Source organism: Pagrus major, chromosome 5, assembly GCF_040436345.1.
Source record: "Pagrus major chromosome 5, Pma_NU_1.0".
Taxonomy (NCBI): Eukaryota; Metazoa; Chordata; class Actinopteri; order Spariformes; family Sparidae; genus Pagrus; species Pagrus major.
The window spans coordinates 35,906,301-35,921,465 of record NC_133219.1 but is presented as its reverse complement, the minus strand read 5'-3'; the positions used below and the strand labels follow the sequence as shown (position 1 = coordinate 35,921,465).

Here is a 15,165-nt window from a genome sequence, read left to right as displayed (position 1 = left end):
ACAAAAAGGCTTTTTAATAAAACACTTAAGAATATTTAAAATTTTTAAAATTTTAACACATTTAACATTCAGGGAAAAAAACTGTTTCAACATGTAAAAACAATGAATATTTAAAACGTAACTTTTAAAGAACAGTTAACATTTAAAAACAACAACAACAACAACAACAACAACAACAACAACAACAACAACAACAACAGGACAGTGCAGTTATACCCCAGAACAGAGGTGGCAGGAGAATAACAGTCACTGCTGCATCTGGCTTTTCCTGCCACCTCCGCCCACCCTGTCTGGGGCATATTTGAAGCAGAAGGCAACAGCCTCGGAAATCTTCGCCTCCGTCTCCTCCTCCCTCCCTGGAGTCTTCAGGACACTCTCTGTAAGAAATATTTGAAACTTCAGAGTACAGGACAAGTAAGGCTACAGTAAGAGTAAGGGTGAATTCCAATTCTTATTTTCATCCCTACCCCTACCCCTTAACCCTTGCCCCTTGAAACAGAGCTACAAGGAGGGGTTGACTTTCAACCCCTACAAATTGGGACACCCCTTCAACAATCACAAAGGTCATCAGTAGTCTCCGTTGGCTTTCACGTAAGCAGACGTGACAAGCTTTTGCCACAAATCCTGTATTCAAAACCATGTTAACTTAATAAAATTTAATGCAGATGGATCGGTTCATTGTAAAACATTTATTGATGTAAATGTGGTGATTTATGTACGTAGACTACAGAGCCCACAGGCAGCGCTGCTCTTCTGTCTAATACACACATGAAGCTTCACTTTTAATTCAAACAAACTAATGCGACTGCCACAATTGTTACATTTCATCAATGAGACCAGCATTTGTCTCCTAAAAAGAATGTAACCAGCCGGTGGTAAACCTCTAAAAACCTGCGGGTAAGTTAATTAGTAATCGTCTTTTCTCCCGGGATGACGAAGGAGGTTGGCCGACCAACGAGCTCCCCAGACGGGCTGCTGCCTCTGTGACGAGTCGTTGATCTGCTCCACAGGTGGAGCTTCACTTCTCCGAAAAACGTCGGAGTAAACTTCTGAACAGCCGTCATTTGGGTAAACTAACCGCACATTAGGGATCTAGACAGTTACTGTCTCGCATGAAAAAATATTAAAACTTAAAGTGACGTAATAACAGTGCTACAGCGAGAAATAAAACAGCTTTTCGTTTTATGGCTACCGCTGCCGGTTGCCGCGAGATGCATTCTGGGAAACTTGTCATACCCCTCGGTTTGAGAGTGTGCCTCTGAAAAATATCCGTTTTAAGGGCCAGATAGCCCTACCACTTCCCCCTAATCCTTGTCTGAACCAGAATCGGGACACCCCTACCACTTCACATGAACGCGCAAAACGAAGGAGTAGGGCCAAAGGCTAGGGCTAAGGGGGGAATTGGAATTCACCCTGTGTGTGAGACAGAGAGAGAGACTGAGAGAGAGAGAGAGAGCACATATCAAGAACACTGAAAATATGCTTTTTACCTGTAATCACACTGAACAGACGAAGCTTGGTGAATGCAAGCTTGCCCCTCCCTCCTTTCATGTTATATCAGCTCATGAGGTCATTGCTCATCAGCCTGTGGATACAAAAAGGAAATGACTAAAAATATCCATATAATGCAAGTGACCGGGGCAACGAAAGGCAGCCTCTAAATAATGCATTATCTGCTGCGAAACTCGTTAATTTCACCAATATTTTGTCCGGTCTGCTTGTTTACCAATTCGGAAATACACAGAAACAAACCATGTTAACAGTATAGCAGTAGCAAGTTCCAGGTAAACAAACCGGCCGTAGCAGAGTGAATGAGCCGCGGCAGTGACATCATCCAGTTCAAAAGTTAGTAGGTCACTTTGACATCAGTTAGTAGCACTTTGACATCTTGACGGATTAACTGTAAACATTAAGCTTTGGTGGCAGAGTAATAAATATCGAGGGACAAAAGAAAAAGGGATTAAGTAGGGCTGTGCGGTATATGCGGTAGACGGTAGAAATGATATAAATTTGGCCAACGGTAGAGATTTGTGCTCTACCGTCCCATCGTCGATGACGTCATTGTACCTGCCTCAGAAACAGCGGAGCAGGAGAGATTGTTAAAAAAAAAAAAAAAAAACGGTGCTACGTCCGAGATTTGGACTTGGTTCGGCTGTAAAGCTACAGTTGGTTACTTTGACGAAAGTGAAAGTAAAGTCCGCGACTTTATGAACCTTGTAGAGAGAAGACGTACCGTATCCATAGCAACCGGAGACTCCAAAACGATCTCACATCTCGCTCACCATGAAACACACTCTTCTTGTGTGTGTGTGTCGGATGTTGAGTAGAAAAAGATGTGTCAAGTGACAGCAAACAAAGGTAACATGAGCAATTTATTTTACCATTTATGGCATTGTTATTTGCGTTCATTTGCACTATTTGCATCATAAAGTGCTGGTTTTAATTTTGGGTTTTGAGATCTGCTTCCTGCACAATAAATGCTCTAAAAATTACATTGTTGCTTTTTAAAAAAAAAAAAAATCAATTTAGCTTTGCTAAGGGACTACAAAACCCATTCAGAAACACGTCCATTATAATTTTTCCACTTAAATTTATACTGCGATATAAACCGTTACTGTGAAGGGATTAGATTTATACTGCGAAATTAGACGATATTAGATCGTGAAGGATTAGAATGTGTAGACGATCTGCCAGAGTGCAGAGATCGTAGGGATCGTCTAGGGCACATTCTATAAGTTGCAGTTCTATGCTGATGCACCGACGCACCAAACGTATTACGTCGTCAACCTGACCGACCAATCATAGCGAATTACGGGCAGTGACGCACTTTCTTACCCTCCTCCTTGTTTATGTGTGTAGCGGTAGCAGCATGGAGAGAGCCATGGCTGAAAGCCAAACGGAGGAGTTGGTCGCTTTAAAAAAAAAAAAAAAAAAAAAAAACAGCGTTTCACCATCTCTCATCTCTGCCAGTTAGCCCCTCAACCTGCCGCCTCTCGGGTGCGGGCGCACGCACATACACACACGGGCGCATGGATAGGTCGCGCTTGGCCGCTAATAAACAGTAAATGCGCTAATTGTACAGTGTTCAAATTACCGCGACGCCCCAACCCCCCGCGTCGGATAGTCCTTTTTTTGATTTAAGATCATGCTAAAATCGAAATCGTGATTTTATTTTTAAAAAATTGTGATATGATATTTTTGCCATATCGCCCACCCCTACGTGGAATGAATTTTAGATCATACCGCCCAGCCCTAGGATGAAGCATTGTTTCGGTGCGCTCCAGCCCTTAACGTCTGCGAACAACCACATCTGCAGAAGTTGAAGCTGTGGATGTGGTTCAGGCCAACGCTGACTGAAAGGTATTCTGCTTTTGCCCATGCCATGTATTATTTGACAAAATTTCCATTCAGAGATTTGGGCAGTTAATGTTGCTGTTTTATTCTACCGGACAACTACACATACCACCAGCCCAAAGAAACTTTCAGCTAATGAAAACCGTGATTCCTGTGTGATTACTGTCACAGTAATCACACAGGAATCACAGTTTGCCGCGATACACAATACTGCATATTAGAGAAAATTTCCATTACCAGTTTCTGCTTTTCCTCCAGGGAGTCCAGTCCATTATCCAGGAGGTCTAGTGCCTCAACAGTTGATGCCTTTGATATTGTTGTGCTTTCCCCTCTTTCAGCATTTGATCCACTCTGATTCCACCAGCATCTCCATCACTTTTCTCTGGAATCCTAATGCATTGAGACAAGATTAAAAATATTACCAAGGCACAGCTTTGCGAGTCGCTTGTGTGTATTTGTGTTTTTTTTTTTCTAAAGTCATGGCACATCACTCTTGACCCTGGTAGTTGTAGTCTGCCCTGATAGTGTGAAGTGTAAGAGCGTCAAAATAAAAGTTGCGTGCCATCTTATTAGTCGGGTTAATTCAAGACCTACAAAGAAACGGTTTTGGGGCAGTGTTTAGCTCAGTTGGTAGAGCACCCGCCCCATGTGTTGAGGCTATAGTCCTCACTGCAGGCTGCCCCGGTTCAAATCCTGCATCGAGCGGCCCTATCCTGCGTGTCATTCCGCCCCTCTCTGCCTCCCATTTCCTGTCTCTCTCTCAACTGTCTTGTCCATTAAAGGCGAAAAAGCCCCCAAAAATATACTAAAAAGAAACGGTTTTCGCATGGTTGAAGAGTGAATTTCCAACATGCACCTAAAAAAAAAAAAAAAAAAGGGCGAGTTTCTCTGCCGTTTCGTCTGTGAGCACGAAGAAGGGAGCCCGCAGTTTCTCCAAAAAAATGGAGCTCTCACTCTAATCTCAGAGAAAAACGCACTTTTGTGTTAGGTGGCAATCTACACATTTTACTGGTAATCCGCAGTCTCAGTCATGTCTCTCAAATGATTTCTACAGGTAAATAAATATTTGTATAGATATATCTAAGTCCACTGGGGGGCGCTAACATTATACAAATGGGTCAGATGTAACCTGACCCTTTCATCCAATCCCGTACCATCACGAGCGGCGTTGCCCACCGGTTGCTGGGGGGAGGTGCTATTGTTGTATCTCAATCTCATCTCTGATCTGAGATCTGATATTGTGGGCTTCCCTATTCTACATATATGTTGTATCTGCCGCAACGGTATCCTCAACCGGATGTGACGTTTGAACATCGCCATAGGAACATCGTGGCGAGTACCGTCTTGCCGCCCCGTCCGACTCGGACTGTTTGTATGTTTTTGTTGTTCTGTCCAACAGCATTTGCTGCAGAGAGACAGAGAAGACTGACTCCTCTGGTCTTCTGTAGTGGGCTGAGTTTTCTGGGAAGCTACAAGAATCAAAGAAAATGTAATAGTTAAGCTATTTTTCAGACTAAACTTAAGACAAATGATTTCCAATGTAAATTACTTTTGCAGTTAAAGGAGCTGTATAAGAAATGTACAGCAAGTAATCATAAAATTACTCAATCTCACCAGAGACTAATCATATTAATTTGAAATACTGATCTAGTACAGCGAGAATATTCACATTTAAAAACGTTATTTGCATTTGACTGGGACCACTGAGCTGCAGCTACGGCTGGGAGATAAAATTATCTCCAATTGAGATTGCGATTAAAAAAAAAGAAAAAAAGATCGATTTCTATTATCGGTTATTATGATCATTTCCTTGATATCACACGGTACAAATAAGCAGCTAGTCTCTCTGCCGTCTGACAGGCCGCTAGTTTGAGCTGCAGCACCTAAAGCCAAAGAGAAGTACAAAGTGAAAGTTGGAAAAGAGGGAGGAAATGAGGTGAAATGGAGCCGATGGTTAATAAAGTGATGGTGAACGTGTGGAACAGTTCATGAGACGAGTCCAGCCGGTCAGGTTGCCTGTCTCCGGTCGCCATGTGTTATGATCTGACAGTCAGAAAGTGGAGGAGAAAACTCTGAGTGTTAAAACATGGAAGTGCAGTCTAACATGTTTTAGAGAGACATGATTATTAGGGATAGACAGATTATCGGCCGGGCCGATTATCGGCGCCGATATTCGGCATTTTGAAGCATATCGGCATCGGCCTTTTTTTAAAAATCCGACGGCCGATAAGAGATCAATTTAAAACTGGGTTATTTTGGCTCTGATGCAGCCGCGCCTCTCTGTCTGCTGTCACTACTCTGTCTCCAGCATTGTCCCACCCACAGCACTATCTGATTGGTTACACGCTCTGGTTACACGCAGAGCCACGGCACAGGTAACAGCCAATCAGCAGTGAAAGCTGTGCATGCACAGTGCTCACGTGAGTGCTGTGTCCAAATTCAGGGGCTGCATCCTTCAAGGACGCGGCCTTTGCAGCCCACGAAGGCTGGGTCCTTCGGAGAGACCTTGAAGGCCGCGTCCACCGTTGTTAAATGGGACGGTCCAGCCTTCGGAGTATTTCCTGGTTGCGTCACCAGGTGTTCATGCATTAAAGTCTGTTTTGGTTCAAATCTATCAAACGCGTACATTTATTTGTGTGTGTACAAGAATTAACGACAAAATGTGTCCAATCTAAATTGAATTATCAACATTACAAAATAAACATTAACCCATTGGTGAATAACAACTATATTTACCATAGCAGTACCAGCGTCACATATTTTAACTGAAAGTTAAAATTTGGAGGTTTTATAGTCCCTTGAAGTTTAACATATCTGGCGTTGGATGTTCAAATGAGTAAAAACCGAGTATAAACCCATTACTTAAATTTGAATGTCATGTCTGCGCCACTTGATGTCGCCATTTTCTCTTGCTTCCTCTTCTGTTTCGGGACTGAGCAGCGGTGCGCAAAGGATCTTGGGACATAGCAGGCCGCGAAGGGTAGTAGCGGTGCCTGCTCCAAAAAGAGGGAAGGGCAGGCTGCATTTGTGGGCTGCATTTGAAGGAGCCCTCGAATTTGGACAGCCTTCGCGCGGCGTTGAGACGTAATTGCCCTTCGAGGGCTGCAGGCCCTGAATTTGGACAAAGCCGTAGAGTTTCGCTACAGTCTGCTGAGCGTGTAGAGCCAAGCGGACCGGTGGGCTAACGTTATGCTAATGCTAATCAGCCTTCACCTCAACATGCTTCCCTGCAATAAAACTGGACTGAATTGAGTTCATTAGGTTTTTACTCTCTGACTCACACACACACACACAGACTTCTACTATCACGGACTATTTCCATATCGATATTATTAGCAACCTTGTTTCGAGTGATTAACACGCACATCTGGAGGGACCGCGAGCGAGCAGAGCTGCCGCTTATGTTTATATAACGTTAATGGGCTCACAGTAACGTCACTAATAGTGGTTGAGTGTAGAGGACTGGGATGTTTATTACAATTTCGGGAGAGTCTGCTGCCTAAAGCCCCCAGGAACAGCGCCGGTTCCGTTCGGCAAAACTTTTTCTCCTCTCCGCTCGCAGTCACTCCAGACGTGCTTGTTAATCACTCGAAACAAGGTTGCTGATAATATCGATATGGAAATAGTCCGTGATAGTAACGTAGCCCGCCGGTAGCCCCACCGGTCCGCTTTCTCCTTCTGGCTCTGGATGCTCAGCAGACTGTAGCGAAACTCTACAACTCACGACTACTGACGTTACTGTGAGGCCCAATACGTTAGCGGCAGCTGTCTGTTCCTATGATAAACACTGATTATTAAAGTGAAGATGCTGCAGGCTATTTAGTGTTTTTAACGGTTTAATCACTTGAAACAATGTTGCTGATAATATCGATAGGGAAATAGTCAGTGATCAAAGTAAGAAGTGTTAGTGTGAGTAAAATTCAGTTAGTTTTATTGCAGGGAAGCACGTTGAGGGGATGGCTAGAGAATAGTGTGTGTGTGTAAGCCACATGAGAAGCTGCAGAAACTGACAGCAAAGCACCGTCTGTCTGACAGAAAACTGTAGGGCAATAATGGCTGTTTAACTGCCAAGTTATTTTACTTTGCCTTTTTTTGTGCTGATTGAGAGATCCCAAGCAGCGGAAAATGACATATTGTTAGATGAAGTGTGTCCTGAAGCTGTCTTTGACAGTTTCTTGTAGAGAGGAGCAGGATATTGCTGTTCCAGACTTAAGACATAATGTAACTGCATCAAGGCCAATATTTTCCCTTTTACTGCAAATTAATATTGGCTCCAAATATCGGTTATCGGCCTCCTTGACTACTAATAATCGGTATCGGCCCTGAAAAAACCATATCGGTCTATCTCTAATGATTATCTTACTTTGAGACTGACTGTGTGAGTGTGCAGAGCAGAGGTTAGGATGTCGCTATCTGGCAACCTTGAGTCTGGGGGCGAGGGGAGGGGGAAACGACTGCAGCAACAGTTTTGGCCACAGTCTTACATACAGCTCCTTTAAGTACAAGTTCAATATATCCACCAAATCTAATCCATCAGCTCCTTTCCTGTAGCAACAACCTGCAGTGTAATTCTGCAACATTACAAAAATATAGACCTGCAAACTACAGGGAGAGACGGGAGTGGATTTTCATTCCTGTCCCATCACACTCCCATGAATGAGTTTTCAAATTTTTTTAGCTAGTTCTTCCACCAGTTAACTGCAATGGTCGCTGTCTGCCATTGTATGTTTTGTAGATTTGTACTGATGTAAATATTTTGACAATTGGGCCAATACCGGACCAGTTATAGCCGACAAAGTTTTGAATGTTTTGTGCAGCAGCATAGCCAACTTGGCGACATCTATTTTAATCCTCACAACCATTCAACTGAGCGTTTCTTTTTCTGAGTTTAAAATAGGTACACTACTTTTAATTGTGAATCTATAACATTAGTATAGTAGCATACCACTGTGTATGGGTCCCTATCCTGTTAGGGCAAAATATTTATGTAATTGAATTAAGTCCTGAAGAACCTTTTTTTGGCCTGGTAGCCTGAGGTGTGGAAGAGGGCGGGGATTGCAATCCTCTGGAAAGATCCTTTTCCTTTGAGACTGGAGTGACTTCTAGGATTGGAGAGATTGACCGACTTGATGGTGTTGACAACGATGACAAGCACGCCTGAGACTCCCTCTCTTCAGCGCGTTGCAGCTTCCTCGGGGGAGCAGGAAGTTCTAGCTCTGCAAAAAATAAAAGATCTTTTTTTTTTAAGCAAAGACAATGGAGATGCACAATATATTGAAGATAATATTTTTTAATACATCTGAACATTGAGCAAAACTGGTCTTATGTGAACAACCAATGACTACTTCCATATTGCAGCTGCAGCAGCCATACAGCCAGAGCCTTGGATGCTCTGAGTCCACTGCCGTGCTCTCAGGAAAACAACACCACATCATGACCTTTATTAGGATTTTTTGAAGTAGTGGCGGTACTTCACCCAGTACTACCGGAGACTCAAAAACGATCTCACATCTCTCTTACCATGAAACACACTCTTCTTGTGTGTGTCTGCGTGTGTGGAGGGAGGGAGGGGGGTTGAAAGAGGCTAATAGAGGAACCTGACGGTGTATCATCTTGAAATTTCCAACCAAGTCGCAGACTTTACTTTCACTTTCGTCAGCTTAATACGACGTGTACGAGCTGCGATTGGCTTAATGTCCGACTATCAGAATAAAGTGACAGTTCCAGCAAATATGACTGAATACTTGTTACCTACTGAAGCTTTAAATACCCACACGGGCAGTTTAACAGCCCAGTTTTAAACTGTCCATTGTTCCCTCAACATTGTTTCCTCATTTAAACAATGTATCACTGCATCTCTAAAAGACAATACATGTTATTTGTGACACCTCATCACAAGTACTCCATTACAGAAGAGGACAAAACAAATATAACCAACCTTCACTTAAGTTGGAACCTTCGCCATCTTCAACTTCCGGCTGACTGTCACTTAATGCACTGTCAAGATCATCTAATTCAAGAAACAAAAACAAAATGATTCTGTTAGGAGCTGCAATTATTTTCATTACTGTTTAATCTGTCATTCACTTCAATTCATTTCAATTTTAGGAAAATATGCAACAGTGTAAATAGCTTTCAAGCTGCACTATTTTTGAGTAAAGTGCTGCAAAATAGGGTAAAAAGGGAGTAGTTCATGAAAACAGTAGGGTTCGCATGAAATAATTCTTAAATTTATACATGAACAACTATTTTGAAAGATAAGATTTGGTACCTAAAAGAAAATCATTCAATGGCTTAGATTTTCTTTTTCTCCTTTCCATTACTGCTTCCTCCTCCACTTCTGTAGCACTGGTTAAATCCAACTCCTCGCATGCTTTGAAGTCATCTATTAATAATATACAACAATAAACATAACAAAGCAAAAATGGTGTTAATTCATGATATTGAATTCAAGACAAAATGCACACAAACAAGGTAACTGGACCTACCAGATCTCATTTTGATTTTTATAATTGGAAACGATTTCCAACTATCAGTTGGTGTCTGCCGTTCTTTCAAATGTTTGGCAGCATTTGCCACCTTTGGCCAGAACAGCAACATCTTCTTGGTGTCGACCCAGCTGTCTGGCACCGTTCCCTCTTCCTGTAGTTTATTTTCTTGCCAGACTGCCCTAACCCAAGCCATCCTGAAATATAACATACAGACAACTTAAAAAACATGGCTTTAAAATGAATAGAAATAAGACACGGACTAAATGACTTAGCAAAACTTCCTCAAAATCATATTTTTAAAAATTACCCTATGTTGATGAGGAAAAAAATATTGCTATTGGCGCGCCCGCTCACACACACACACTTTAAAAAGGAAGTTTAGTAATTACCCTTTAGTGTATTCACTCCATGGTGTGCAATAGTGGCATGAGCACATACCCTGTATGATAGGGCAGACAGCACACTTTTCTGCTGATTTCTTCCGTGTCAACAAGCCTGCGTTTTTTGTGGACTCTCTCCCAGTTTTTGACATACATGATATTAATGAGCCTGGAGTCACACGGTAGAGAAAAGAAGCTGTCCAGGCTTTTCTGTGATATGATATCACATACAATGCCATCATCCCGTTTTTCTTGTACAAAGGCAAAGCAATTATTGTTTAAGAGGAAACATCCATTCCTTTTGTTTGCTACAACAAAATGTCCACTTTCACGACCCGTCTGTTTGTGGCTTTCTGCCGTCTCATACTCAAAAAGTCTTTTTGCCACTTGACTTATGGGATTTTTGGCATTTCGCACCAGTTTCTTCAGGATTTGCAGGTGGTTTTCAAAGGCAAATGCAGATATGTCATTGAGTGAACACTTGAAATGTTTACAGTCATCTGACAGATGCCTTAAGTTGTGCACATTATACACCAAAAAACTGTCTGTGTATATATGCTGACATTTGTCTACAAAATAGCATAGCAGTTGTTTGGCATAGTCCATGTAAGCAGAACGTGTCCTCTCACTGGAGTCCAGAAGGATTGATATCGCTACTGTTAGGCAGAGAAAGTGTTCATATACATTTTTGTGCAAAACCTTTTTCAAAACTACAGGTCCAGTATATAGAAGGAATTGCCTAAATTCTGTGGCTTTCCACCGATCTAATTCAGACAATGGCCTGGGTTGGCGAGCAAATTCACTGGGAAGCTTCCCAGACAGAGACACAAGAAGAGTTGAAATCTCCCCTACTTTTCTCTGTGACAGCCTACATTGAGGTGGTCCTTGTTTCAGAAAGCACAGCAGTCTTTTTACAACTCCTAGACATACTAAGTGCATATAATCAAGAGGAAAACCTGACACACATCCAATTCCTGCATTAACTAAAGGGGATACTCCAACCTGATGATGAATATAAAGTCCATTGGAGAAATCTCGATCAGTTCTCAATGGGTAGTCTCCTTGGAATACAACTCTTTTGTTCTTATACTCTCCCTTAATTGTGCATCTTTCACAGCAGTGATATCCAGTATGTCCTTTTACACGCTTTAAGAACACTCGAGCTGGAGCATCACAAACAAAAGCCTTGATGCACACGTGGATTTGTTTGCCATTCACAGTGATGTGCGTTCTCTGTAGTTCTGTGTATTCAGCTAAAAAGTCTTCAAGAAAATGATCAACCGAGTTAGGTTTAGAGTCACCATAAAAAAGTGCAACTATGAATGGTTTAAAGTCACTGAAACGACAGATGATTGGCCAGAACTGGGCTTTAGATGACTTAAACAGAGGAACTCCATCAACGTTCACCGATAAGTCCACAGAGTTTGAATGTTGCAAAAAATTGCTGTTCCTAGAAATAATTTTCACAACAGAGCACTCAATCCCAAAGTAAGCATATTGACCACCACACTTGTCCTCTGTCTGGATTTGACGAGGTGTTTTCAATAATGTCCTTGAATCCTTCGGCACATCTAAACCTTCATCTTTCAAAATACCAAGCAATTCATTAATTTGACTTCTACCACATTTACTTCTCGTAGCCCAGGAAGCAAGCTTTTCTTGAAAGGTTACTTCATCTTCTTTAGCAGAGTTTATGCCTTCTTCAGAATCAGTTGACAAATATTCTCTGTATCCAAAATCAGAATCAGTATCTGTATCAACAGGTTCACTCGCTTCTTGTAAGGTACTGCTTCCCTCTAGTACAACATCTTCAACTTGTACATCACGCTGGTTGTGATCCAAATTTTCAGGGCAATCATCTTCACTGCTACTTTCTAGTGCAATTGCTGCCGCTTCAGAGCGGAGCACATCATTCCAATAATTTCTCATTTTAGTACATTCCCAAAAGACATGAGTGTGACCTGCATTCTGCTCTCCACACCGTCTCCAGCATGTTTGTTGTGTAGTTGAAATTTTGCTCTTTGTTTTGGGAGTAATAAAGAACCTGATCATATTTTTCCAGCAAAATTCTTTCCACATCCTGGAGCTGGTGGTGGTTCGCTGTACATCACATATGTTAAACCAGTCCTCTTCAGTTAAAGGCATTTTACTTTCTTTTACCCATCTGTCTCTAACATACAGTGTAGAAGTTCCTCTGCTCTTCTCTAGACCCTGGTATAGTGTTGAAACCACTCTTCCAGTATTGTTTCTATATGCATTACACAGTGTTATAGTTACTTTATTCAGCTCCTGGGGAAGATCTGGTTTTATTTCCTTCTCAAAGAAGTCTCTAACTTGGTAATACCTAAACTGATCGCAATCCTCCAGTCCATATTCCCTCTTCAGTTTTTGAAAGCTTTTAATTTTCCCCCGATAAATTATTGTACATATTGCTGTAATCCCCTTGTTTACCCATTGTTCATAACTACTATCCATTGCCCCTGATTTAAATTTAGAGTCACAAGTCAGCCAGCTCAAAATTTTGATTTCACTTTCTAAATTGTATTTCCTAATCACTATGAACCACATTTCCAGAGTGAATCTAGTAATTGGATCAAGCATATTCTTATATTTTTTTAAACATGTCCCTGTTTGCAATCATACTTTGGATATGGTATCCCTCTCTTTTTAATTCAATATCTTTCCACCTTGCGATTAATTATATTTCTATTTTAATTTGTAACGAGTAACGAGGTGGAAAACGTCAAAGGATTATCTGGAATGGGCGTGTCTGAGAGGACGAGAGGAACAGCGTATGGTACTCTCTCGAAGATTAGAGGTAAGGGTGGGATGCGCGGGGTGGCAGAGATCAACAATGGTGCTGTGTGTAGTGAGAATGTATCATAGCGTCCGACCGGACGTTAGAAGGACAATGAGGAGTTGGTCGCAAATAGTTATTTCATTTCCAAAACCGTAACAGTTACTGTCGACCCTAACTATGCCAAAAAACAGCAACAGCAACAAACTTGTCTAACAGCTCTTACTTCTTCGAGGCTCTTCACTCTCCCACATACACATGACTCCTTCTTGCCACACTCACCCTGCCCTGAATCGAATTTTAATCACGATCACGATTTTGGCTGCCACGATTAAATTAAGATGATCGTCGCGATATTAACATTTAAAGAGCACTTTCTCAACCCAATAGTCAGCCAACCACCAGGGGGCGAACGAAAGGTTAAGGCTTCATTAAGCTGCCTAAATAGCAAGCGCACCCTGCAGCAGCGGCAGCCTCAAATTATATTCAACAGTGTGACGCCAGGTTCAGACAGGACGCCGAAGCGCCATTTTTGTTTCGGCGCCCATGTTAACCAACTGTTCACATAGGAAGCCCCGCGGCGCTCCGCTCCGCTGCCGGTGCGCCCCGGCAGCGATTGTTTCGGCGTCTGGTCTATTATTTTTCGCGTGCCGCGGCCGAATATGTCAAGCCAGACAGGAAGTCAAACAAAGCAACAATGAGAGAATCCGGTCGATTTTCAAAATAAAACAAATTTCAAAATAAAACTATTTTCGATAATTAAACACCCCGATGACAGAAAACTACTCATTACTATGAAGTGGACACACATTTACAGTTGTCAGGAAAACATGGCGTTGTAATTTTATGCGGTTATTTACTTTCCTATGGTGAAAAAACAGCTCCAAGTGTGACTACAGAACAGCTGAGGAGCAGCTGCCGACCGGCGCGGAGAAATTCGTGTCTGGTGTGAACAGAAGGGCTGTGGCTCTCGCAAGAATTTCCGAGCGCAGCGCTTCGACATCCTGTCTGAACCTGTTAGAGTGAGAGTGAGACGCAATGTCGGAAGCAGACAGTGACAGTACGGCAGCATCTGGAGGTGAGGAGCTAGTGCCTCGTAAGGGATCGATTGCACTCTGCAATGGCATAAAAATGTTTTGCCTTTTGTCTTGGGTACATTTTATTTTATTATTTATGATTTATTATTATTTTAAGTTTCAATTTGAAGCCTTGTTCACATACGGTTTGTTTAAAAAAGAAAGTGCAATAAAAAGATATGTTTTACCTAACATAATGAATAATCGTGATTAATAATCGTGATTTCAATATTGATAAAAAATAATCGTGATTATCATTTTGGCCATAATCGTGCAGCCCTAATACCTACCCATACCATACACCTTCACAGACTGTCAGAAATCACAGAACTTAAACACTATAACATTGACATTACTGCAGGGTCGACTTGCTACAGTATTTCTTAAGTTGTATTCTTAACCAGACACAAGGCACCTTATTTAGTTGTGTTCTCAGAGGCAGATAGGAGGCACTTTTTTGTGTTCTTAGGCAGACGCTTTATTTATTGTTTTGTTCTCAGGCAGACACACTTGATTCACTCACTCATTGCACTTCAGTCAGGACCACTTTGTCAAAATAATCTTTATTTACTTGCACAAGTTTCATTTGGCGGGATGGTACTGTTCTGGGACCCCCTGCTCTTCCACGCGCTTGCGTGGAAAGCCTGAGGCAGGAAGAGCACACCTTCCTGCCCTTCATGAGCCATCATGAACGGCATAAGCAGGGAGCGCAGCAGCAAAGAAAAACCCAGACAGAGCAAAGCAACCGACAAGATACAATGGTAATATTCATAACAGATGACAGGAGGCGCTGGGGTGGAGGTGGGTTGCAAAGAGCCAGCAGAGGAAGCAGCAAGTGAGGTCGGGCTAGAGCAGTTTAAATAGTGCGCTCTGAATGCAATTTCCCAATAGGAAGCTGGCACGGGGAGTCAGCTGAGCCATCAGCTGATCTGCTCCGTGTTTGACAGCTACGCTGTTGAAGCTGATTTAGCGCTTGACGTCGTGGCCTGCCAGAACTAATGCTACGCTTGATTTATCATACTATTTCATTCACCCAAAAGTGAAATAAAGAGAACAAGGGGAGAACC

The 15,165-nt window shown here is 42.2% G+C and overlaps 1 long non-coding RNA gene across 1 annotated transcript; it reads right to left on the bottom strand.

The window, feature by feature from the left end:
* LOC140995416 (uncharacterized) lies at positions 1-9,365 on the bottom strand. Its single transcript, XR_012178778.1, has 5 exons — positions 9,293-9,365; positions 8,367-8,570; positions 3,592-3,744; positions 1,491-1,585; positions 1-377 (listed from the first exon to the last, which is right to left on the bottom strand). It is a non-coding gene; the product is annotated as an uncharacterized lncRNA (long non-coding RNA).
* Positions 9,366-15,165: the final 5,800 nt, after the last annotated feature.